At 47.2% G+C, this 26,608-nt stretch overlaps 1 protein-coding gene across 2 annotated transcripts in view; it reads left to right on the top strand.

The window, feature by feature from the left end:
- Window positions 1-1,999: 1,999 nt before the first annotated feature.
- Window positions 2,000-26,608, top strand: part of NGEF (neuronal guanine nucleotide exchange factor) — a 131,058-nt gene continuing 106,449 nt past the window's right edge. Inside the window, exons 1-2 of one of the 2 annotated variants that reach the window (XM_040231781.1) lie at window positions 2,000-2,142; window positions 8,162-8,317. The gene's annotated coding sequence lies outside the window, so the exon portion shown is untranslated. Of the gene's footprint in view, window positions 2,143-7,953; window positions 8,318-26,608 lie in introns of those variants that run through there. The other variant, XM_040231780.1, reaches the window with a different exon arrangement.

The raw sequence follows: 26,608 nt of genomic DNA, 5'->3' as shown, positions 1-26,608 counted from the left end.
CTGCTCAAATGTTTGTTGAATGAATGAAAGGGTGTGTGGATGGATGGATGGATGGGTAGGTGGATGGATGGATTGATAAGTGGGTCTATAGGTGGGTTGATGGATGGATGGATGGATGAGTGATTGGATGGATGGGTGGGTGGGCGGATGGCTTAATGGATGGATGGATAAAAGACCAAGTCTATTTAGCTTTCAGAGGAAAAACTGAAACCATAATCTCACAGTAATCAGAGGGCTATCATAGACAGCTTTCAAAGCTGGCCCTCAGCGATTCCTTTATCTTGGGATTCATGCCTCTGTGTGACCCCCTACCTCTGAATGCGGGCTGTACCTGATGACTTCCTCCCAGTGAGTAACATATCATGAGAGTGAAGGGATGTTACTGGTGTGAGTAGGCTACAAAGCCTATGACTTCTGTCTTCTTGGACTCTGTTACCCATCCCAGAGACAAGCTGCCACGGAGGAGGGGCCTTTGTGGGGGCTTCGGGCCCACAGTCAGTGAGGAGCTGTGACCCTCAAGTTCAAGAGCTGGCAGGAACTGAATGCTGCCAGCAAGCTCATGAACGTGAAAGGAGAGCCTACCCAGGGGAGCTTTGAGATGCGGTCCCCAGCCCACCAGCGCCTGGACTGCAGCCTGTGAGGGACCCTGAGCAGAGAACCCATCCAAGCCGTGCTGACTCCTGGTTCACAGAAACCGTGACACAGCAAATGCGTGCTGCTTCAAGCTGCTGCATCTTAGGTTAGTTTGTTGCCAGCAAACAGACAGCTAATACAGCGGCTGATTTGAGTTTAACTGAAAAATGGACATGATGGCAATTAAACTTGACAGATGATGGCAGTGGTTCAGAGCCCAGGTCTTAGTACTGATTAGATGGGGTTTGAATCCTGGATTCCCACCTTACTAGCTGTGTGGCTGTGGGCCAGATGATCAGCTTCTCTGGGCCTTTGCTTCCGTGTCTTTAAAACGGGCATAATTCTCTGCTCACAGAGCTAGCACAAGGATTACATAAAACAGTTGTGTAAAGTATTTAGCCCAGGGACTTCCCGGGTGGTTAAGGCTCTTCACTCTCAAAGTAGGGGGCCCAGGTTCAACCCCTGGTCAGGGAACTAGATCCCACACACCACAATTAAAATCCCACACATGGCAATAAAGATCCTATGGGCTGAAGTTAAGACCCAGGGCAGCAAAAAAGAAAAGTACTTAGCCCAGGACCTGTCACTGAATAGAAGGTTGTTGTTCAGTCACTCAGTCATGTCTGACTCTTTGCGACCCCATGGACTGCAGCACACCAAGCTTCCCTGTCCATCACCATCCCCCGGAGCTTGCTCAAACCCATGTCCATTGAGTCGGTGATGCCATCCAACCATCTCATCCTCTGTCGTCCCTTTCTCCTTTTGCCTTCAATATTTCCCAGGATCAAGGTCTTTCCCAAGTTGGCTCTTCCCATCAGGTAGCCAAAGTATTGGAGCTTCAGCTTCAGTATCAGTCCTTCCAAGGAATATTCAGCACTGATTTCCTTTAGGATTGACTGGTTTGATCGCCTTGCAGTCCAAGGGACTCTCAGCGAATAGAAGGTAGCTATTAGCGACAACAGCAATAGTAACAGCAACAGAGGAAGGTCTGGCACGAGGCAGTGAGTGTCCCTGCCTGGAAGGGATTGAGCTGAATCATGACGTCATGTGCAACCTTTTGCAAGTCTTAGAGGGAGCTGCCTGTGGGGCTGCCTGGCCAAGACCGTGGGCTGGGGGACCAGGTGTCACGGGACCACCAGGCTTACCTGGCACCTGGTTGCAGCACCAGCTGCTCCTGGCCTTCACCGTGGGCAGTGCCTTCCCTCCTGCACAGCCTCTGGTTCAGGTGTGGGGCCGCCACCCTGGCTGGGTCCACGGGCGCAGGAAGGTAAACACCCAGGCAGGAAGTGATTGTCACGGGCACGGGGCCAGCGCACGGCCAGGCGAGTCTGAAGGTCAGGAATGCTTCCCGGGGAGCCCTTTCCAGCAGATGTCAGAGTCTCCGGCTGCAGGTTCTCAGGGAGCGGAGGAGTCCAAGAACACCCCCTGCTCTGAGACCCCGATAGGACACAGGACAAGAGAACTAGAGTCATCCAGGGGCCTCTAACCCCAGGAGCTCCTCCCTGGCAGGTAAGCAAATGGTTTAAGTGTTTTGTTTGGGGTTTTTTTGGTAATGCAATGAGATGAAATGGGATGGAAAGCGGGCTGCGGCCAGGGCAGCATAGGCAAGACCCCAGGCAGGTGAGTGAAGGGAGAGGCAAGCCCACTTACCCTTCATCTAGAAGGAGCTTCGAGAGAGAAAACAGCCCTGGGTCTCTCACTTGCCTTGGCTTCACCATTCTCCCCTTTGGGACTCAGTTTCACCACCTGGGAATTGGGGTAATAACTCCTTTCAGGCTCCTCTCCTGTGAAGGCTTCAGGAACAAGTGAGATAATGAACATGGCGGGCCGCAGAAGTTGCAGGACCCCGTGAGAAATGATTAAGGGAGCCCCTTGACCTGAGTTCGATCCCTGGGTTGGGAAGATACCCTGGAGAAGAGAAAGGCTATCCGCTCCATTATTCTGGCCTGGAGAATTCGGCCAGAGTTGGACATGACTGAGCGACTTTCGCTTTCACTTTGATCAAGCATTACTATGAATTCCAAGAATTAAGCATGTTAACATGATTAAGAACTGCAACTGCAGAGCGTTAAACTAAGTGAGGGGTCCTTCTACAGCCACGGTCTCCTGTGACTGCGTGGGTCACACGCCCGTGGCTCCAGCCCTAAAAATAAATGTACATGTAAACCGTGAAGGGCTAAACAAACTGAGATGACTACGTGCCCGTGGCTCGAGTCTCAGGGTCAAGGAGCACACGCAGGGGACGGAAGTCACAGCGGTGAGGGGAGTGCTGTCTGCGAGGCTGCTCCCCTGCCTCCGCACCTGCTGCTCAGGGTCCCATCTCAGAGGCCCCAGTCTCCCACCTGCTGAACTTTCACCCCTGGCCAGCATCCAGCCAGAGCCTGGTGCAATTCAAACGTCTGGGGACACAGGCTTCTCGGATGCGGCAATCAACGGGAGATTGTTCTTCTCAACCTTGGTTTAAAGTTTTGGGTGGTCATTTGCAGCAACGTGGATGGATCATGAAGTTATCATACCAAATGAAGTAAGCCCAGAGAGACAAATATCATATGATACTGCTTATACGTGAAATCTAAAAAAAATGATACAAATGAACATATATACAAAATAGAAACAGACCCACAGACATATTAATAGAAAACAAACGTGGTTATACCAAAGGGGAAAGGGAGGGGAGGGTGAACTGAGGATTAATAGACACACACTGCTACATATAAAACAGGTAAACAACAAGGACAGACTGTAGGGCACAGAGTCAATATTTTATAATAACCTCTAAGGGGGAAAAGCTGAAAACAATAGGTATATATTTATGCACAGTGGAATCACTTTGCTAAACACCTGAAACTAACACAGCATTGTAAATCAACTATACCTCAATAAAAAAGGTCTAGCTCATCAATTACACTAGCAAATAAAAACCCCGAAACATAAATTAAATTAAAAAGAGGCCTGGTGGCTCAGTGGGTAAAGAATCTGCCTGCAATGCAGGAGACCGGGGTTCGATTCCAGGGTCAGGAAGATCCCCTGGAGAAAGGAATGGCAACCCTCCCCAGTGTTCTTGTCTGGAGAATTCCAGGGACAGAGGAGCCTGGTGGGCTGCAGTCTGTAGGGTTGCACAGAATCGAACATGCCAATTAAATAAAATTCGGGGTGTTCACAGTCCCTGGCTAAACCAGACTGGGGCTTGTGACAGTTCTGCCGAGTTCTGCCCACGGTGACTGGAAAAATGCCTGTGGTGGGAATGTCCCAAAGTGCCTGCCCCCGGCTGCGCCTTTGGCCTCCCACACCTTCTCCCTCTTGGCTCTTGCCCTCAGATTTCCTCTTCCCTTTCTGCTCCTGTCCTGGCTGCCTCGGCTCTGCTTAGCCTTGCAGCAGTAGAAACCAGGGTATCCGGGAGGTGTCTTAGGCTTTCTGGTCTGTGAAAACACTCAATAGACCATCTTCCTTGACCCCATCCTCAACTCTACCCCTTCGTGGGGTCCACATTGTCTTGAAAACCCTCCCTGGAAGGGGCTCCCCACAGGAAAGGCAGGAGGTCATGTGGTCAGAGATCACTGAAGGAGGAAGATCATTGCTTTCAGAACTTGCCCATGGGAGACTTCTCTGGCCTCTGTAAAAGCAACCCAGGAAACTTACACCGGTGGACAAACCAGCCCAGGGAAGGAGGCCAGGTCTAGTCGCTGTGCCTGCTGGTTCCACCATTTACACTGCAGCTACTGTTCGTCTCAGCGGCTGGCGACCCACCAGCCCCACATCAGACAGCACAACTCCTAGGACGAGTCCTTTCCCCACGTCCAAGAGCCCATTGCCTCCCTAAGTGGGGGTCAGCACTGACGCTCTAAAGTTACCAGCATCACCCTAGGGAGGCGGAAGTCCTTCCTTTGTTCTTTCATCAAATCATCACCAAGCACCTGGGGCAGGTGAGTCTTTAGGGAGGAGCTGGGGGCACACACGGTACCAGGGCTGCCCTCAGGCTGGCAGAGGAGAACCAGGACAGAGGCTCCTCCTACACGAAGGGGGCACAGAGCGCCCCACTCCCAAATACAAGGATGGGTATGGGGTCGTGGGGCTGAGAGGTGTTTTGACCCACCAAGCAGGGAGTTACATCTCTGAGCCTGTGGGCTGTTTCTTTCCAGAACCCCCCTCTTGGCATCTTCGGGGCACTGCTGGAGCACAGCAGCCAGGCTGCAGGAGGAATTTTCACCTTGGGCTCCCTTTCCCCAACTTTGGAGCCGTCGAGCTCAGTGGGTGGGGCTCTGCCTCTGGATATTCAGGACATATCCAGGGAAAACTGTCAGCCTGACTCCTTTCTTTGGCTAACAAAGGTTCTTAAAGCCCAGCTCCCGGGGAGACCAGACTGGGTCTGGGCAAAAGCCTTGAGCACTAAAGAGGGGGCATATGTCTGAAGCATCCCTTAGTGGGTTTCCTTTGGGAGAATGTCTCAGGTGGCTGATTAATGACCTGTCGGTCTGGGTCAAGCCATCTCTCAATCTTTCTCCCTTAATAGGCCTTACCTTCAGAAGGGAAAGTAATGGGAATCATCAGAGGGCTATCAGGGAGGCCTGCATGGAGGAGGTGGCCTTTGAACTGAGCATCATTCAACAACCTTACATCCCTTCTTAGTTATTCTACAAGAGAAGAAGAGCTGATGAATATAGTTTCGTATATGATGAAGTAAATCTCTCTTGGAAAATAAAGTAGTCATTTTTTCACACTTTACCCTTATTGAATGTTGCAAGTTCTTTAAATAGCATTCTATTACATAGAACACGTTCCCAAGGAAGAAATAGCAGGGTTTCAACAAAGTGAAATGGGAGCCCTGCAGGGCCTGGGAATGGCAGAGGCAGAGGCATTGACCTGGGGAAGCAGGAATTTTGTTTAAAGGATCCTCATGGAAAAGGTTTGCTTGCGCAAGAGGAAGGTGGAGGCGGGTGGCCCCAGCCCATGAGGCCCAGACCCGGATGCTCTCCCAGAGATCACAGCAGGGGTCTGTATGGCCAGCACGTCTCAGGGGCACCCACTCCTCACTTCTGGACTCCAGCATTAGCTGGCTTTTGCCCCCATCGCCTTCACTTTTGGCTGGAGGTTTGTGCAACAGCGCTGGTGTCTCCCACAGCCAGGAGTTCTGACCATTAGTTATCCAGGTCTTTGAGGAACTTAAGATGGGACATTGATTCATTATTATTTAATGACTATGTTTCCTATCAGAAACTTCCCTGGTGGCTAAGAGGGTAACGCGTCTGCCTGCAATGCGGGAGACCCAGGTTCGATCCTTGGGTCAGGAAGATCCCCTGGAGAAAGAAATGGCAACCCACTCCAGTATTCTTGCCTGAAGAATCCTATGGATGGAGGAGCCTGGTAGGCTACGGTCCAGGGGGGGTCACAAAAAGTCGGACACGACTGAGCGACTTCACTCCCTCACTCACTTCCTATCAGAAATAAACCCTTCAAAATCCGGGCCCTCCAGTGGACAAGCAGCTTGGACTATGCCTTAAAAAGGTCAGAGATGCTTGGGAGCCACTGGGTCAGGGACCAGCCGGGATGAGGAACCAGCAGGCAAGTTGGACCTGAGGACCTTGACCCCTCGGCTCTGTCCAGAAGTGACAAGGGTCGGTCCTGGGTGGCTGACTTGGGGAGCATTGCTCAATCCCACGGGCTAGTCTGTATGACCTGCTTGTGTTAGTCTCTCAGTCATATCCAACTGTTTGTGACCCCATGGACTGTCGCCTGCCGGGCTTCTCTGTCCTTGGAATTTTCCAGGCAAGAGCACTGGAGTGGGTTGCCATTCCCTTCTCCAGGGGATCTTCCTGCATTGAACGCAGATTCTTTACCGTGTGAGCTGCCGGGGAAGCCCTCGGTATGACTTGCTTATCTCCATGTATCAAACGACCCCAGCAGTGTGCTCCTTGCAGACTGACTCCTCAGAGAACCCCTCATTCAGCCGGTCAGCGTTTGCTGCGCGCTTGCCCTGGGCCAGCAGGAATAAGATGTGATAAGATGATCAGAGCCCCTGCCCCTCTCCCAAGCTCCCCACCTCCATTCCAGGCCTGTCAGCTGCCTGCACCCTTTTACTGCGGTCCAAATAAGTAGATAAAGAAAACCCAATTTCCTGTTCACCCCTGATTCATTTGTCATTCTTGAGCCAAAGCAGATTCCCGTTAAATTCCACTAATGGGACAAAAAGCTTCCAAATATTTTAAATTTATAACGCCTTGGCATAATGGGCTTTGTTTTTCATGATGCTCTCTAGATGTAAATCTGCTCATAAAAGTGAGGACATCTGTAAAGATATTTTGCTCTCGTCTGAGAGACAGCAACATTCCTGTGTGGATTCTTGAATGCTGGAGAAAAGCCCTCTTTTCTGCCGAGGTCCTTTTTAGGAAGTTAGCTTTGAACTTTAAAAATGATTTTGAGGTTCTTTATTTCTGGATTTAAAAGGCATCTGGCACGTTGACAATTTTTCCTGGTGTCTAAAATATCAGACCCGTCCTCTGGCACTAACTTGCTACAGTTTTCTGGCTTCTTTGGCATTGGTTTAGAGCCGAGATCAAAGTCACTTGCAGTTGGCTAATACGGGTTACAAGTCAAGGGTAAAACAGGGAGTGATGCCAGCTAGGGGTCAGAATGAAGCCATCTTGATGCTCAATCAAAGGTAAACAGACCCACCTAAGCTATGCTTGCAAAAACATTATTGAAGCTGATTTGTGTATCCACTGGCGAAATAGCACAGAAACTGCCCAAATAAAGAAGTATGGGTAGATATGCCGCATCTTTTAACAGGCCGTGGAAGGCAAGGTGACACTTGTGTAACCGCTGGGGCCCAGGCTGGATCAATGCCTACTTTTTATCTCTTTCTGAATTTTCTGTAATCTCATATGTCTGTTTTCTCGGGAAAGGCTGTTTGCTTTAAATAAGAACGTCCTAGATTAAAAGCAGTGAGAAATAGTTTAGAGACGGTACTCTCAACCACCTTGCCAGAGCCAGGCTGCCTCCACCACGTACTGGCTGTGTGACCTTGGCTGAGGCAGTTAACCTCTCTGAACGTCCGAGTTCTCTACTGTGAAAATGGAGGGCTTGGGACAAGGACAGTAATGATCCTATGGGCTCACTGTGAGTGTTCCATGAAATGATGAATGAGTCGATGATGAACTGGTCGATGATGAACTCCTCAATGAGTAAGAAGCGTGGTTCTCACTACTATTATCCCAATAAGCCTTGAGCAAGAAAATGAATGGTTTTTTTCCAAAATACAAGTTGATTTTAAGTAGCAGGGAGGGGGAGTTCCCTGGCAGTCCAGTTGTTAGGACTCAGTGCTCTCACTGCTGAGGGCCTGGGTTCAATCCCTGGTTGGGGAACCAAGTTCTTGCAAACCATGCGGAGCAGCCAGGGGGAAAAAAAAAGGAAGAGAATTTGTCAGCTCACAATAGTTAGAGAACTGAGAACAAAACAGGAGGGTATACCTGAGAACCCTCAGACGTAAAGAGAACAGGCTTTCTTTGAAGACTTGACCCAATCTTCCTCACAGGCTCTGAGCTTGTCCAGCTTTGAGGATCTCCCTTCCTTGACCACACCATTCACGCCTGCCAGGGGTCAGCTGGGAAGACCACACACCAGCAAAGTCTCCCTCAACGTGTCAGCATGTTGGATCCAAGGATTATTTTCCTCCAGTAAACATTTCTTGGTGAGTAAAGGCATTGTTTCTGGCAAAAACCTAATGCTCCAAAAATGTTTTCCTTTCAGTTTTATTGAGATATAATTTACAGGCAGCACCGTGTAAGTTCAAGGTGGACGGCATAGTGATACATCATGAAATGATGACCACAGTAAGTCTGGTAATCATCTCTCATCTCATACACATCAGATACAGCATTAAAGAAATAAACAATAGTTTTCCTTGTGATGAGAACTCAGGATTTGCTCTTTAACAACTTTCATACGTAACACACAGCAGTGTTATATCAACTTGTTGTACCTTGCACCTTATAACTGGACATTTGTACCTTTTCAGTGCCTTCATGCAACTCCTCCTCTCCACACCCCTTACCTCTGGTAACCACACATCTGATCTCCTTTTCTCTGAGCTTGCTTGTTCATTCGCTTTTGAAATGTAAGTGATCTACAGTGCTATGTTAATTCCTGTTACACAACATAGTTGGATATTTCTATACATTTCAACATGATCATCAGGAGAAGTCTAGTTAAAATATGTCATCATACAAAGGTATTATATAGTTATGGCTATATTCCCCACACTGTACCTCTCATATCTGTGATTCATGTATCTTGCAACTGGAGATTTGCATCTCTTAATCTCCCTCAGCTATTTCTTTCCTTCCTTACTCTCCTCATCTCTGACAACCCCCCCTTTGTCTTCTGTGTTTATGCTGTCTCTGTTTTTTGCATTTGTTCATTAGCTTTGTTTCATAGCTCCCACATGTAATGGAATCATACATTATTGTTTTTTTCTCTTCTGACTTATTTCACTTGGCATAATAATACCCTCTAAGTCCACCCATGTTGTTGCAAATGGCAAGAGTTCATTCTTTTTTGTGGCTGAGTAATATTCCAGTGTGTGTGTGTGTGTGTGTGTGTGTGTGTGTACCAAACATTCTCTATCCATTTATCTGTTGATAGGTACTTAGGTTGCTTCCATGTCTTGGCTGCAATGAACATAGGGGTGCGTATTAGAATTAGTGTTTTTATTTCCTTCATATGAACACCCAGGAGTGGATCGTTGGATAGTACAGTAGTTCCATTTTTAATTTTTTGAGGAACCATCCTAATGTTTTCCACAGTGGCCATACCAATTTACAGTTCCACCAACAGTGCACAAGGATTCTCCTCCATATCCTCACCATCACTGTTATTTGTTGTCTTTTTGATAAAAGACATTTTGACAGGTGGTATCACATTGTGGTTTTGATTTGCCTTTCGCTGATGGTGGATGGCATCACCAACTCGATGGACGTGAGTTTGAGTGAACTCTGGGTGTTGGTGATGGACAGGGAGGCCTGGCGTGCTGCGATTCATGGGGTTGAAAAGAGTCGGACACAACTGAGTGACTGAACTGAACTGAACTAAACTGATGGTGGTTAGTGATGTTGAGCATCTTGGCAAGAGTCTGTTGGTTGTCTGTCTTTTTCAGACAGATGTCTATTCAGATCATCTGCCCATTTTTTAATCAGGTTTTTTTTTTTTTGGTGTTGAGTTGTTTGAATTCTTTGTACAGTTTGTATATTAACCCCTTGTAAGATATATCATTTGGAAATATCTTCTCCCATTCAGTAGATGGCATTTTCACTTTGTCAATAGTTTCCTTCTATGTGCAAAAGATGTAGTCCCATTTATTTATTTTTGCTTTTGTTTCCCTTGCCAGAGGAGACATATCCAAAGAAATATTACTAAGCCTGATGCCAAAGGGCTGGCTGCCTGTGATTTCTTCTGGAAGTTTTCCAGTTTCAGGTCTCACATTTTAGTCTGTAATCCATTTGGAATTTATTTATGTGTGTGGTATGAGAGAGAAGTCCAGTGTGATTCTTTTGCATGTAGCTGTCTGGTTTTCCCAAAACCATTTACTGAAGAGGTTCTCTTTTCCCCATTGTATACTCTTGTCTCTTTTATTGTGGATTAATTGCCCGTACAAATGTGGGTTCATTTATGAGCTCTCTATTCTGTTCCCCTCATCTGTGTCTGTTTTTGCACCAGTACTATACTGTTTTAATTACCACAGCTTTGTAGCAGAGTTTGAAATCAGGGAGCATGATAGTTCCCGCTTTGTTCTTCCTTCTCAAGATTGTTTTGGTTATTTGGGGTCTTCATGTTTCTATACTAATTTTAGAATTATTTGTTCTAGTTCTATGAAAACAAAGTCATTGGCATTTTGCATTGAATCTGTAGCTTGCCTTGGTTAATATGGTCAGTTTAACAATATTCATTCCTCTAACCCATGAACACAGTATATTTTTCCAGCTGTTTGTGTCATCCTCAATTTATTTTATCAACATCCTATAGTTTTCCAAGTACAGGTCTTTTATCTCCTTAAAAGTGAAGGTGATAGTTGCTCAGTCATGTCCAACTCTTTATGACCCATGGACTGTAGCCTGGTAGGTTCCTCTGTCCATGGAGTTCTCCAGGCAAGAATACTGGAGTGGGTAACCATTGCCTTCTCCAGGAGATCTTCCTGACCCAGGGATTAAACCCAGGTCTCCTGCAATGCAAGCAGCTTCTTTGCCATCTGGGTTTATCCCTAGATACTTTATTCTTTTTGATGCAATTAGAAATGGGATTATTTTCTTAATTTCTCTGATAGTTTGCTGTGTATAGAAATGCAACAGATTTCTGCATATTAATTTTGAATCCTGTGACTCAGCTGAGTTCACTGACTTCTAGTAGTTTTTTTCTGGTGTATTTAGGATTTTCTATGTATAGCATCATGTCATTTGCAAAAGTAATAGTTTTACTTCTTTGGATTTCTTTTATAGATTTAGATTCCCTTTATTTCTTTTTGTCATCTCATTCCTGTGGCTAGGACTTCTAATACTGTTATCAAGCAAGGGCTCTTTGCCCCATTGGCACTAGTGATAAAGAAACTGCCTGCCAATGGAGGAGACATAAGAGACGTGGTTGGATCCCTGGGTTGGAAGAGGGCATAGCAACCCACTCCAGTATTCATGCCTGGAGAATCCCGTGGACAGAGGAGCCTGGTGGGCTATAGTCCATGGGGTTGCAAAGAGTCGGACACAACTGAGCAACTAACATGCTTAGATAATACAGGATAATCTTCTTATCTCAAGATGCTTAACCACATCTGCTAAGACCCCTTTGCCATATAAGGTAACAAATTCACAGGTCCTAGACACACCACAGTTCAAAAGCATCAATTCTTCAGTGCTCAGCTTTCTTTATAGCCCAGCTCTCATATCCATACATGACTACTGGAAAAACCATAGCCTTGACTAGACAGACTTTTGTTGGCAAAGTAATGTCTCTGCTTGTTAATATGCTGTCTATGTTGGTCATGACTTTTCCTCCAAGGAGCAAGTGTCTTTTAATTTCATGGCTGCAGTCACCATCTGCAGTGAATGTACTGAAGACAAGGCCAATCTTGGCTTAGAGGGGGAAAGTGCTGTGATTGATTAGTAATGTCTGTCATGTCAAAGGGACAGGAAAAGGTGGTCCGTGTGCACCTGACCCACCATTCCCTGTGGGAAAGGAGGCTTTGCATGCAGGCTGACGCTTGGGAAGCCAGGGGAGAAGCTGAGCCTTATCTGTGTGCCCCTGAGCAGCTCTGCTGGAAGTCTTGGCTTCCTCATCTTTAGAATGAGAGAGACTGTTGAAGCACTTTCCAGCTCCCCAAGAGGGTGATGGGCTGTGAATGGGAAGAACGTTACTCATAACCAACTGCCCAGACCTTCATTTGGGGTCAGAGGTCTGAGTGGCCTGGGCCTGTGACTTCAGTCTTGGCGAGCGGGCCTGGGAGTTCTTCCGCCTAGTGCAGGTCTGAGCCTGTGTTCTCAGCCCTATGGGCCCTGGTCTGCCTGGAGGAGACCATCCACTTGGATGGACTCCACAGACATGCACTGCTGCACACGATTCTCGACTTCCAGACTCGCTGAGTGGAGCAGGGCTTCACCTGAACCCCTGGGGCAGCTTGTTACAGCCCAGCTGTCCCCTCCCCCAAAACATCTTCTTCCCTGCCCGGGCTTCTGGAAGGTCTGGGGTAGGGCCAGGAATCTGCATGTCTTAAAAGCCCCCAGATGCTGCAGCTGCTGCTCAGAGTGGACCACGTTTTGGGAACCACTGGCTTAGAGTGAGGGAAGAAAGCCTCAGTTCAAAGAGCAAGGAACCAGGTGATGTCTGGTTCATCCAAGTCACTTCAGTGTTTCCAGAATGTCAATCACTTACTTTCCACATGTAAAATTCTTGACATATCCTTGTACCATCTGTGCCATTAATACTGTCTGCAGACTGGCTTTACACTGAATTCTCTATTTTCATCCTCAGCATTAATACCTATGAAATCGCAGCTTTGATGTGCTAATTGGATTTCTCCTAAAGATACATAGAACATGAAACTATTGCTTTTTTTGCATGTTTGACTGCTGTACCTCTTAGAATCAGCAACTGGTTCAAATCTCCTGCAGCTGTAAACAGCAGGGAGGGACTCTCTAGATTCATCCAAATCTCATGAATATTTTGAATGAGAGACAATTCAAAGAAATCATAGTCCCTTGATGACTCTGCTGGGTTGTCTGCTTTTAAAAATACCTCCTTCTTGAATTACTCACCCCAGCGGAAACAGAAACCCCAGCTCCTCTGCTTGGCTGCCCCCGTGGCTCGTGGCCTTTCACCTCCTCCAGCAGCCTGTTCTCTGGCTGTCCCCACGTCCCTTTTGGCCCATCTTCAAGGCTCAGGCACACTCTGCCGGTCCCGATTCCAACAGCCCATGCCTCCATGTGCCTCAGTTGACTTAACCTCCTGGGTAAACCTTCCTCAGGGCCTGCCTCACCTCCCTGCTACCCACAGGGCTGTGGGGAGATCCCAGGACCAGGCTGGGAGGCAGGCGAAGGCCCTGGGATGCTACCAGCACTGCAGAAATGACAGAAGGTACTGGAGAGAAAGAGAAGTCAGAGGAGGAGCAGAGTTTGGACTGATGAGGGATGTCAGGAGATTCCCTCTTGCTGGCCCTCTGGGGCCCACATCTGTGAGGAGACCCTGCCTGTCTCAAGAGCCAGGGCTGAGCACTGGGGGGCCACAGCCATGCCCAGTGAGTGAGTAGATAGAACCGCTCAGGACACAGCTGACCAGTTTAACTCTCGTCCTAAAGTCAGTGTGAAAACCTAGATCTACACAAACAAAAGTGAAAGTGAAGTCGCTCAGTCATGTTGGACTCTTTTCGACCCCATGGACTATAGCCTACCAGGCTTCTCCATCCATGGGATTTTCCAGGCAAGAGTACTGGAGTGAGTTACCATTTCCTTCTCCAGGAGATCTTCCTGCCCCAGGGATTGAACCCGGGTCTCCCACATAGGAAAGGCCAAATTTGGACAACTGGGAAATAATACACAAGAAACCCTTCAGGGTGGGATAAGAAAAGGTTTTAAGAGATTTTATGGGAAAAATACATGAACAAAACAAACACCCCAGCCTGCTGATGGTTAACCAGGAATGAGAAATGGGAAAGTTATTTCTCCCTCCCTCAGTGTGTGTGTCTATCTGTCTGTCCCTCCACACCATCTGTCCCTGCTACACACATACATGGCCAATTATGGCTAATTCAAAATGCCTCCCCCACCCCCATGGCCATCCAGCCCAGAGCCCCTGCCTCTTGGACTGATCTCCATCTCAGCCCTTATCTCTGGGAGAAGGAGTCTGATTGGCTCAGCCCAGCCTCTGGCTTGATTCCTCTGGGTCAGAGGTCCACTCTCTGGAGTCAGAGGCCCACCCTGTTCTGGTCAGCTATGGCCAGGGGGCTAGGGGTGGTGGTACTCAGCGTCCTCCCCATCCAGGGCTGAGGATGGAGCAAACACTGTAGAAAGGACTCTGGAGCAGGAAGAAGGAAGGATGGCTGCCTTCTGTACAAATCCCTGCTCCCCAGAACCATTTTGAGAAATCAGGTTGAGATAGAGATTTTCCCAACCAGACATGCAAGTACCATCTTCATTCCCTTGCCAAGTATTATAACCTGAGTATTCATGTCCTTCCAAGGTTCATATGTCAAAGCCCAAACCCGCAATGTAATGGCATTTGGAGACGAGGCCTTTGGGAAATATTAGGGATAATATTTATGGTTAATAAGTAATCCTAATATTAGGTAAGTATTAGGGTTAGTAGGTCATGGGGGTGGGGCCCTTCTGATGGGGTTGTTGTTGTTGTTCAGTGGCTAAGTGGTGTCTGATTCTGCGACCCCATGGACTGTGGCACGCCAGGCTACTCTGTCCTCCACTATCTCCTGGAGTTTGCTCAAACTCATGTTCATTGAGCTGGTGATGCCATCCAACCATCTCATCCTTTGTCATCACCTTCTCCTCCCGCCTTCAATCTTTCCCAGAATCAGGGTCTTTTCTAATGAGTCCGTTCTTCACGTTAGGCAGCGAAAGCATTGGCACTTTAGCTTCAGCCTCAGTCTAATGGGGTTAGTAGCTTTATAAGAAGAGAAGAATATAGTTTTCTCTCTCCTTCTCCCCCTCACCACCATTTCTCGCACCCCTCTTCCTCTCTCTCTGTCTCTCCTTCTTCATGCACAACCCAGGAAAGGCCATGTGAGGACGTGTCAGGAAGGTGGCCATCTGCTGGCCAGGAAGAGGGCCCTCACCAAAACCCCAGAAACTGACCATCTTGATATAGGACTTCAGATTCCAGAACCGGTAGCAAACAAATTTCTGTTGTTTAAGCCTCGAGTCTATGGTATTTTGTTAAGGCAGCCCTGGCTGACTAAGACATCACCAGGTCTTGTCATTTTTAGCAGGCAGGGCTTTTTATAACTCTTCTAGGATTTGGGTGGATACATGAGTTCACGGCAGCTCCACCGTGCGAATGGCCCCACTGCTAGTATCCAACCGAGTCCCAGTGTAGGGAGGGCAGCTTTCTGAACATGAAGATCCCTGTCTGGTTACTGAGATGACATCGCCCACTTTCACACAGTCTGTTTTGCACTGTGCCTGGGAGCTCGGCCGCTCTGGCCTGCCTCCCTCTGGCTGGTCCCCAGAACTTGGCCCACAGGCGGGCGGGAGCTTGCCAAGGGCGGTGGCCAACAGAGGCCACTCACCCCAGAAGGAGTGGCCCTGTCCCCAGCTCACTCTCTCCTATTGCTCACAGCCTGTCCGGTGGTGGGGGTGTGGGACAGAGGGTCAGTGTCCATGGAGTAGGTAAAATTCTCTTAGTAACGGGACAACCCTGCAGCAGCTGGCTCTCCCTTCACTTTGAGAAAGTAGGTTGCACCCTGTCCTTCCCCCACCAGCTGAGAAGGGCTGCTGTCCCCACGGTGCCCAGAGGGGACGGGACTCTCGGGAGCTGCCACCAGCCAGTCCCCAGAGATGAGGCATAGATTCCGCTCACTGGGACAGAGACAAGGCTCTCAGGGACCCTAGAGCTGTTTTGTTTTCAAAGTCCATACCTGTTTTTTTTTTATGTCGACCATTATATCCATTTTATAACCTTGGAGTCTTTTTAACACTCAAATGTAAAAACGAGTTAAACAAGTGGCTCATTCATTTAGCTTGCAAAGAGTAAAAAGCACAGCCTGGGAGTATCATTCTGGGTGCTGACGCGATGCCAGGAGCCATAATCCCATTTAATTCTTGCAACTTTCAGTGCACAAATAAGAGACGCTTCCAGAAGGAAAGCAAAGCCAGAGGAAAAGCGAGCTCATGTTTGGGATGACAGAGGATGTTAGGCAGTTCCCTCCTGCCAGCTCTCTGGGGCCCTGAGTGAGGGGCCTCTGCTATCTCACAGCCCGGAGCCCAGCATGGGGCGGACACAGGTGTGAGCGGACAGAGCCCACCCAGGACGCCACTGGCCAGTTTCACTCCATGGCAGCTTGGAGAGCACCATTGCCCTCCAGATGGGGAGTTGAGGGTCAAGGATATGTCACAGGCCCATCCCTGGAGCCATGCCAGGACTCCGGAGGCCCTGAAGCTTCAGCCGTAGACTGCTCAACACTAGCTGGGGTGTGTAAGAAGTAAGCTGATAGGGGCCACCATGAGAAGTCAGCACACAGGCGACTGTGGGCCACAGCCACGTAGGGGAAGACACCCCCATACCTGGCTTGAATCTTTGCACCCAAACTGCCCAGGGCTCCCTGCAAAGCCTCCCCACGTGGAAGGAGAGGGGTGCTAAAAAGACGTGAGTGCCTAAAGGAGCCTGCCGGCCCGGCCCCCCCAGACACCCCCAGGCCTCATGCCCTGCTCCGCGCTCTCTCCCTGGTCCTCTCTGACTTCCTGCGTGCTCCACCTCCCAGGGCACCTCTCTACCCTCTCCTGTGCTCACCCCCTCTCCTCCCAGTGGCAGCAGGGTTCTGGGACCAGCAAGACCAGCGTTCAAATCCTGTCTCAGTCACTTCCCAGCTGTGTGACCTTGGACAAGTCACTGAGTTTCTCCAAGCTCCAAGATGTGACTAACAATTGTACCCTCCCTCCCCAGGGTTGTGTAGGAGGAGCAAATGAATCAAAGCGAAAATGCTAGAAACAAAACGATGCCTGAGCTCCTCTGAGAGCAAGGACCCGTTGCCTGCAGCTCTGGGCATTTCCCCTCCAGAGGCGTCTCAGTTGTTGTTGGTCAGTCGCTCAGTCGTGTCCACTCTTTGTGACCCCATGAACTGCAGCATGCCAGGCCTTCCTGTCCATCACCATCTCCTGGAATTCGCTCAAACTCATGCCCACTGAGTCGATGTCTTAGTTCGGTCAGTATTTCCTGACCCAGGTCACTGCTACCCTCCTCAGACGTCAAGCCTGAGTCCTGAGCTCTTCAGAGACCAGGATGGGGCAGCCTAGGTGACCAGGAGTCTCCTCCTATCCTGCAGGCGTGGCCCTTCCCCGCCCCAGGCAAGACTTGTGGCCAGGGGGAGCCTCGGGCTATCAGATCCAGTGCCTCGGGGAGTGAAGACCCTGGAAGTAGATGAGATCCCGAAAGAGGGGCAGCAGGAGAAGAGAAGGACAAAGAGGACATTGGAACAGGAGTGGACTCGACCCGTGAGCAGGGAGGGAGGCTGTGCTCTCAGGCCCTCATCCATTCACGTCTCAAATGAGGAGGAGGCCAGATGTTAGAGGGAAGACGGAGAAGGACAGCCCTCACCTAAGGCCCCTCTGAGCCCAGTCAGCAGTGGCAGGGGTGGGCGAGGGAGTGAGCTGACCAGTGCCTCTGGCCAGTGTCTGACCAGCTTACAGCCTGGAAATCTCCACTGTATCCACCCATGCCTCGAGGAGCCAGAAAGCCCTGGCTCGGGTGTGCCCAGCTCATAAATCGAGAGTCATGAACCACAGCAGTCCCCATCAGGAGCAGACAGGAGAGGGTCTTAATCCTCTCTCTCACCCTGGCTAACAACCAGCGACCCCTAAGGACGCCAGCTCTGGCCTCCACACTCTCCCGTCCCTCCCCAGGCTCTCTGGTTAGGCTTCCAGACGCAACAGTGATGTCCTTTTCCAGGGCAAAATGGGCCTTGCCAAACTGGAGGGGTGGTTCTCCAGGTGTGGTCCCCACACCAGCCGCAGCAAACGCTGAGAACTTGTTGGAAACACAGATTCTCGGGCCCCACCCCCGACCTCCTGCGCCCAGAAGCTTCGGGGTGGAGCCCCCAGAATCTGTATTTAACCGTCTAAGTGACTCTGAGGCCTATGCATCATGAGAACCACAGAGCCCGGAGAGCCAAGTGTCCCGGCGATCAGGGCCCAGTGTCACAGGAAGAAGTCAGACAAGAGAGAACGTTGTGAACAAGTCCATTCACACAAAGGACTGAAACAGGCAAAGCTAGTCCTTGCTGTTAGAAGTCAGAGACTCCCCTCGGGGGCTGGGAAGGAAACGGGAGAGAGTTTCAGAGGCCTGGGTGTGGTTACAGAGGTAAGCAGTCAGCCTCTATACTTAGAATACGGGCACTTTCTGTATTCTACTATACTTAGATTAAAAAAAAAATTTTTTTTTAATAGATGACAAGGTAAAATAGAAGCATCGCCTCCCATTTCGTTGTATAGCCTAGTAATTGGTTGAACTCACTTCGGGTTGACCTAGGGTTCCGCTCCGGGTTACAGAGAGTAAAACGTTGAGTGTTCTTTGATCCTCGGCCAATAAGGTTTTATGACTTCAACCTAAAAGTGGCCTCAACGAAGACAGGATGGGCTGACTAATTAAAACCAGAGAGGAGCCGTAGGTCCACACGCTTAAAACTGACACTGTCATCTTGGGTCAACGCTGCTGCTCCCATTTCGCCCCTGGTTTATAGGTAATATTTCCCGAGAACAAGCCGCTCCATTCAGTTACCTTCACAAACAGTTTATCTTGGAGGAGACACCAGGAAATCAGGTTGCACAAGCAGAGGCATTCTGTGGATGTTTGACTCTGGGTTGGGGTGGGGGCCGGGTTGGAAACCAGCAGAAGAATCTTGCCTTACCTGCCAAGGAATTTTCCAGGCGAGACGCTTCAGGACAGTGGGGACAACCAGAGAATGCAGCTATGTGGCTCCGTGGCCTGTCTGTCTGTGGGCTGGAGGAGATTCAGAACAATGTTCTTTATGAGGATAATCTGGGCCCAGGAGGGACGCTCCTTTAAGGATGTCAGCTCTCCCCAACCCCCTCCCCTGTTCTGCATGGGAAGCTAACAGACAACTGGGAGGCACCACCTCTGGGTATTTACTCCAGCTCAAGATAATCCCTCCAAATGTTTACCAAACATTCCATCAAAGGGAAGAGGGCCAGTCCAAGTCTCCTTCTGAAAGGCCACTAAAGTCTCCCCCAGGGCTTCCCTCCTGGTCCGGTGGTTAAGAATCTACCTGCCAGTGCAGAGGACACAGGTTCGATTCCTGGCCCAGGAAGATTCCACATGCCGCAGAGCAACTCAGCCCAAGAGCCACAGCTACTGCAGCCCATGCACCTGGAGCCTGGGCTCCCCAACAAGAGAAACCACCACGATGAGAAGCCCCTGCACCGCAGCTAGAGAGCAGTCCCCACTCGCTGCAACTAGAGAAAGCCTGAGTGCAGCAGCAAAGACCCAGCACAGCCCAAAATAACAGAAACAAATTTGAAAAGTGAAAAAGGATACCATAAAAACCCTTAAGGGAAATCCCTTAGTATTCAGAATTTCTCCTGAGGTCGATTTTTATCCCTGAATGAAGGAGAATGAGTCACTGACCCTTTCCTGTTTCAGTACCACACACTATCTCGATTACTGTTGCTTTGTAGTAACTTTTGAAATCGGAACATGTAAGTCCAACTTTATTCTTTTCCAAGATTGTTTTGGCATGGGTCCTTGAATTGCCTCGTCAATTTTAAAATCAGTTTATTAATTTCTGCAGAGAAGCCAGCTGGGATATTGATTTGGATTGTGCTGAATATCTAGCTCAGTCTGGGGAACCGTACTACCTTAAGAGGGGCTTCCCAGGGGGCGCTTGTGGTAAAGAACGCACCTGCCAAGGCAAGAGACATAAGAGACACAAGTTCCATCGCTGAGTTGGGAAGATCCCTTGGAGGGGTGTTTGTGTGTGTGTGTGTCTGTGTGTGTTAGATGCTTATTCGTGCCCAGCTCTTTGCAACCCCATGGAGCGTGACCCACCAGGCTCCTCTGTCCTTGGAATTCTCCAGGCAAGAATACTGGAGTGGGTTGCCTCTCTAGGGGATCTTCCCAAGCCAGGAACTGAACCTGGATCTCCTACACTGCAGACAGATTCTTTACTTTCTCAGCCACCAGGGAAGCCCTGGAGGAGAAAATGGCAACTCACTCCAGAATTCTTGCCCAGAAAATCCCATGGACAGAAGAGCCTGGCGGACAACAGCCTCTAGCGTCATCAAGAGTCAGACACGAGTGAAGCGATTTAGCACACTCACACACACCACCTTAATATTAAATCTTCTCGTCCATGAAAATAGAATGTCTTTCCATTTATTTAGGTCTTCCTTAATTTCTTTCAACAATATTTATAGTTTTCAGAACATAAAATTTTCCCTGTTTTGTTAAATTTGTATTTTTTTTATATTTTTGATCATATTATAAGTGACATTCTTTTTTAAAAATTTCATTTCTGGTATGTTCATTCCTACTGTGTAAAAATACAGTGTATTTTTGTATGTTGATCTTATATCATGAGATCTTGCTGAACTTATTCCCAAAAGTTTTCTTAGGGAATTTCTTCAGTTCAGTTCGGTTCAGTCGCTCAGTCGTGTCCGACTCTTTGCGACCCCATGAACCGCAGCACACCAGGCCTCCCTGTCCATCACCAACTCCCGGAGTTCACTCAGATTCATGTCCATCAAGTCGGTGATGCCATCCAGCCATCTCATCCTCTGTCGGTCCCTTCTCCTGCCCCCAATCCCTCCCAGCATCAGAGTCTTTTTTCCAATGAGTCAACTCTTCACATGAGGTGGCCAAAGTACTGGAGCTTCAGCTTTAGCATCATTCCCTCCAAAGAAATCCCAGGGCTGATCTCCTTCAGAATGGACTGTTTGGATCTCCTTGCAGTCCAAGGGACTCTCAAGAGTCTTCTCCAACACCACCGTTCAAAAGGATTTTCTAAACCCATGATCATGTCATCTGCAAATAGAGTTTTATGCCTTCCTTTCCAATTTGAGTATCTTTTATTTATTTGTATTGACCGATTTCTCTGGTTCAAACCTCCAGTGCAATGTTGAACAGTAGTGGTGGGAGTGGGCATTCTTTTCTTCTGATTTATAAGAAAACATCCAGTCTTTAACAAGTGTGATATTAGATGTGGGGTTTTCATAGATGCCCTTTATCAAGTAGAGGAAATTTTCTTCTTTTATCTGTTTTGTTGGCTATTTTTATCATGAAGGATTACTGGATTTTGTCAAGTGCTAATTGATGCCAAATAATGGAGATATCATGTAGTTTTGTCCTTTGTTTCATTGGTATAGTGCATTATATTAATCAATTTTTGTGTGTTAAAACAACTGTGCATTTCTGGGATAAATTCTACTCGGTTATGGTGTATAATCTTTTTTATGTATCAGCTTGCTAGTCTTGCATTGAGGTCTCTTTCATTTATATTAATATGAGATATTGGTGTATATTTTTCCTTTCTTGTGACATTTTTGTCTGGTTTTATAATCCCTCCATTTTTTGTATCTGTGATACCTCTTCTATAAAACACTTTAGAAGATAAGTACTCATTTCTGAGCTGGCATTCTGTTTCGTTGACGACTCCCTTATTCCATTACCACACACCTTTTATTATTGCAGCATTCTATGATATTTAGGAAAAGCGACTCTGTCTATTACCTATATTTCTCAAAATTTGAGCTAATCTTGCCTATCTGCCAATCTTGCCTATGAGCTTTATTTTCATTTTATAAAAATACTCCAATGAAAGTTTTTAAATTGGAATTTGTTAGGTGGAATGGCACTAAAACTCTACATTAATGTGGTGAGAATTAACATGTTTTTAATTTTCCATTTTCCCATCCAATAAAAACCAATGTTTTTCTTTAAAAAAAAAACAAAACATACTTTTCTAAGATGTCATTTTCTTCCATTTCCCACATTTTTCCTTTACATAGGTTATATTTATTTATGCAGTTATCCTACATTTTCTGATTTTGTTTCTACTGTGATTGGGAATTCACTATTTTCCTGTTGTTGACATGAAGTCAATCTATCCTATTCTGGTCCTGGGCTGAATTCTTTATAATTCCAATAGTTTCCATTTGGTTCGTGGGGCTTTCTAGGCATTCATATCATCTGCAAATTGCAGTTTATTTCATCTTCCTTTCTGACAACATTTGTTTTATGTCTCATTACTTTAGCTAAGCCCCCAAGAAACAAGTTAATAAAGATGAATATGGCACCCTGCCTTGACTTTTCAGCACCGCTGCATTCGAGACATGCTTGGTGCCCTTTTTCATGATGACTTTTCCTTCTAGTCTTATTTCTGAAGGTTTTTTCCTGGAGACTTGTGTATAATTGTGTTGCTAACCCACTGGTAAGCTATATTGTATTAAGACCGCCTATTGATTATGAAACTGCCTCTGTTCTATTAAATTACTCTGAGACTCTTTTAATTAGGGGATTAAAACAGCCCATTAACAGTACATTCTTATTCTGTACTGGTTTCTTGAAGGTATAAATAGAAGACAGCTTTATTTTTCCCTGTTATGGCCTCCGGCTGTCTTCTGTCCACACCCATCTGCTGCCAAGCAGGGCTCTCAGTGGCTTCCTGTCAGATGCCATAACTTCTCCATTGGTTTTTAGAATCGATACATTTCTGCGTCTAAGATTCTGTCCTTCTCATTTGTTTTTCCTCAAAAGATTTATCTACTTAATTTTCTAATAGGTTAATACATTGACATAACCTATAAAAATCAAAAAAATATTAAATGGTATGTAAAATCTGCCTCGCTCCCAATCCTATTTTCCATCTGCCCAGGCTCCCTCCTCTAATAAAAGTACATGAGTGTGTGTAGCCATTGATACTAAGTTTTTGTAACTCCTGCCAGAAGTTTTCAGGCACATCCAAATAAACATAAATTTATTTTCCCCTTTTACACTGGGGAAAACATGATACTCTTCTACCCTTTTGTTTTCTTGAGATACCCTAGGATTCTTTCTTGATAAATACAACTGCATCTGATTCCACTGATGGAAATGTTTCAGTTCAGTTCAGTCGCTCAGTCGTGTCCAACTCTTTGCAACCCCATGAATTGCAGCACACCAGGCCTCCCTGTCCATCACCAACTCCCAGAGTTCACTCAGACTCACATCCATCGAGTCAGTGATGCCATCCAGCCATCTCATCCTCTGTCGTCCCCTTCTCCTCCTGCCCCCAATCCCTCCCAGCATCAGAGTCTTTTCCAATGAGTCAACTCTTCGCATGAGGTGGCCAAAGTACTGGAGCTTCAGCTTTAGCACCATTCCTTCCAAAGAAATCCCAGGGCTGATTTCCTTCAGAATGGACTGGTTGGATCTCCTTGCAGTCCAAGGGACTCTCAAGAGTCTTCTCCAACACCACAGTTCAAACGCATCAATTCTTCGGCGCTCAGCCTTCTTCACAGTCCAACTCTCACATCCATACATGACCACAGGAGAAACCATAGCCTTGACTAGACGGACCTTAGTCAGCAAAGTAATGTCTCTGCTTTTGAATATACTGTCTAGGTTGGTCATAACTTTTCTTCCAAGGAGTAAGAGTCTTTTAATTTCATGGCTGCAATCACCATCTGCAGTGATTTTGGAGCCCCCAGAAATAAGGTCTGACACTGTTTCCACTGTTGCCCCATCTATTTCCCATGAAGTGATGGGACCAGATGCCATGATCTTCGTTTTCTGAATGTTGAGCTTTAATCCAACTTTTTCACTCTCCTCTTTCACCTTCATCAAGAGGCTTTTTAGCTCCTCTTCATTTTCTGCCATAAGGGTGGTGTCATCAGCATATCTGAGGTTATTGATCTTTCTCCCGGCAATCTTGATTCCAGCTTGTGTTTCTTCCAGTCCAGCGTTTCTCATGATGAATATAAATTAAATAAGCAGGGTGACGATATACAGCCTTGATGGACTCCTTTTCCTATTTGGAACCAGTCTGTTGTTCCATGTCCAGTTCTAACTGTTGCTTCCTGACCTGCATACAGATTTCTCAAGAGGCAGGTCAGGTGGTCTGGTATTCCCATCTCTTTCAGAATTTTCCACAGTTTCTTGTGATCCACACAGTCAAAGGCTTTGGCATAGTCAATAAAGCAGAAATAGATATTTTTCTGGAACTCTCTTGCTTTTTCCATGATCCAGTGGATGTTGGCAATTTGATCTCTGGTTCCTCTGCCTTTTCTAAAACCAGTTTGAACATCAGGGAGTTCACGGTTCACATATCGCTGAAGCCTGGCTTGGAGAATTTTGAGCATTACTTTACTAGCATGTGAGATGAGTGCAATTGTGCGGTAGTTTGAGCATTCTTTGGCATTGCCTTTCTTTGCAACTGGAATGAAAACTGACCTTTTCTAGTCCTGTGGCCACTGCTGAGTTTTCCAAATTTGCTGGCATATTGAGTGCAGCACTTTCACAGCATCATCTTTCAGGATTTGAAACAGCTCAACTGGAATTCCATCACTTCCACTAGCTTTGTTCATAGTGATGCTTTCTAAGGCCCACTTGACTTCACATTCCAAGATGTCTGGCTCTAGATTAATGATCACATCATCATAATTATCTGGGTCGTGAAGATCTTTTTTGTACAGTTCTTCCGTGTATTCTTGCCATGTCTTCTTAATATCTTCTGCTTCTGTTAGGTCCATATCTAATAGCACACAGTTGCACTCATCTCACACGCTAGTAAAGTAATGCTCAAAATTCTCCAAGCCAGGCTTCAGCAATATGTGAACCGTGAACTTCCAGATGTTCAAGCTGGTTTTAGAAAAGGTAGAGGAACCAGAGATCAAATTGCCAACATCCACTGGATCATTGAAAAAGCAAGAGAGTTCCAGAAAAACATCTATTTCTGCTTTATTGACTATGCCAAAGCCTTTGACTGTGTGGATCACAATAAACTATGGAAAATTCTGAAAGAGATGGGAATACCATACCACCTGACCTGCCTCTTGAGAAACCTATATGCAGGTCAGGAAGCAACAGTTAGAACTGGACATGGAACAACAGACTGGTTCCAAATAGGAAAAGGAGTATGTCAAGGCTGTATATTGTCACCCTGCTCATTTAGCTTATATGCAGAGTACCTCATGAGAAACGCTGAGCTGGAGGAAGCACAAGCTGGAATCAAGATTGCCGGGAGAAAGATCAATAACCTCAGATATGCAGATGACACCACCCTTATGGCAGAAAATGAAGAGGAGCTAAAAAGCCTCTTGTTGAAAGTGAAAGAGGAGAGTGAAAAAGTTGGCTTAAAGCTCAACATTCAGAAAACGAAGATCATGGCATCTGGTCCCATCACTTCATGGGAAATAGATGGGGCAACAGTGGAAACAGTGTCAGACCTTATTTCTGGGGGCTCCAAAATCACTGCAGATGGTGATTGCAGCCATGAAATTAAAAGACACTTGTTCCTTGGAAGGAAAGTTATGACCAACCTGCTGTTGCTGCTGCTAAGTCACTTCAGTCGTGTCCGACTCTGTGTGACCCCATAGACGGCAGCCCACCAGGCTCCCCCGTCCCTGGGATTCTCCAGGCAAGAACACTGGAGTGGGTTGCCATTGCCTTCTCCAATGCATGAAAGTGAAAAGTGAAAGTGAAGTCGCTCAGTCGTGTCCGACTCTTCCCGACCCCATGGACTGCAGCCCACCAGGCTCCTCTGTCCATGGGATTTTCCAGGCAAGAGTACTGGAGTGGGGTGCCATCGCCTTCTCCATGACCAACCTAGACAGCATATTAAAAAGCAGAGACATTACTTTGCCAACAAAAGTCCATCTAGTCAAGGCTATGGTTTTTCCAGTGGTCATGTATGGATGTGAGAGTTGGACTATAAAGAAAGCTGAGCACCAAAGAATGGATGCTTTTGAACTGTGGTGTTGGAGAAGACTTTTGAGAGTCCCTTGGACTGCAAGGAGATCCAGCCAGTCCATCCTAAAGGAGATCAGTCCTGGGTGTTCATTGGAAGGACTGATGCTAAAGCTGAAACTCCAATACTTTGGCCACCTCATGTGAAGTGTTGACTCTTTGGAAAAGACCCTGATGCTGGGAAGGATTGGGGACAGGAGGAGAAGGGGACAACAGAGGATGAGGTGGCTGGATGGCATCACGGACTTGATGGACATGAGTTTGGGTAAACTCCGGGAGTTGGTGATGGACAGGGAGGCCTGGCGTGCTGCGATTCATGGGGTCGCAAAGAGTTGAACACGACTGAGTGACTGAACTGAACTGAACCACACTGAACAGTGTGATCAGTTCCTGATTAAAATTGTAGCAAATTCAATCTGTTTCTCCCAGACAAAGCTACACTGAGTCACTAGTACACAGGCCACTTCCCACATCTGCAAGTAGATCCATAGAGCAAATTCCTGCAGATGGAATTGCTGGTTTAAAACATATATGCTTTTTACCTTGATAGAGGGTCCCAAACTGCCTTCATTGGGATGGAATCAAGGTAAAATCCTACCAGTGACAATTCGGGAGGGAGATGCCTCTGGTTCTTCAGCTTCACCAATCACTTTTCAAAGTTTTGATTCTTTGCTAATGTAATAAGTGCAAAAAAATTTTTTTCTCAGTGTGGTTTGGAGTTCCTCTCTTATGAGACATGGGTTGAAAATCTCTCATGGATTGTTAAGGATTCATATTTTCTGTGAGCTATCTCTTCATATCCTTTGCCCATTTCAACCAC

This window comes from Oryx dammah, unplaced genomic scaffold, assembly GCF_014754425.2.
Source record: "Oryx dammah isolate SB20612 unplaced genomic scaffold, SCBI_Odam_1.1 HiC_scaffold_28, whole genome shotgun sequence".
In the NCBI taxonomy this organism is placed as follows: Eukaryota; Metazoa; Chordata; class Mammalia; order Artiodactyla; family Bovidae; genus Oryx; species Oryx dammah.
Note: the sequence above shows the minus strand (reverse complement) of the source record. Positions and strands in the feature narration are given on the sequence as shown.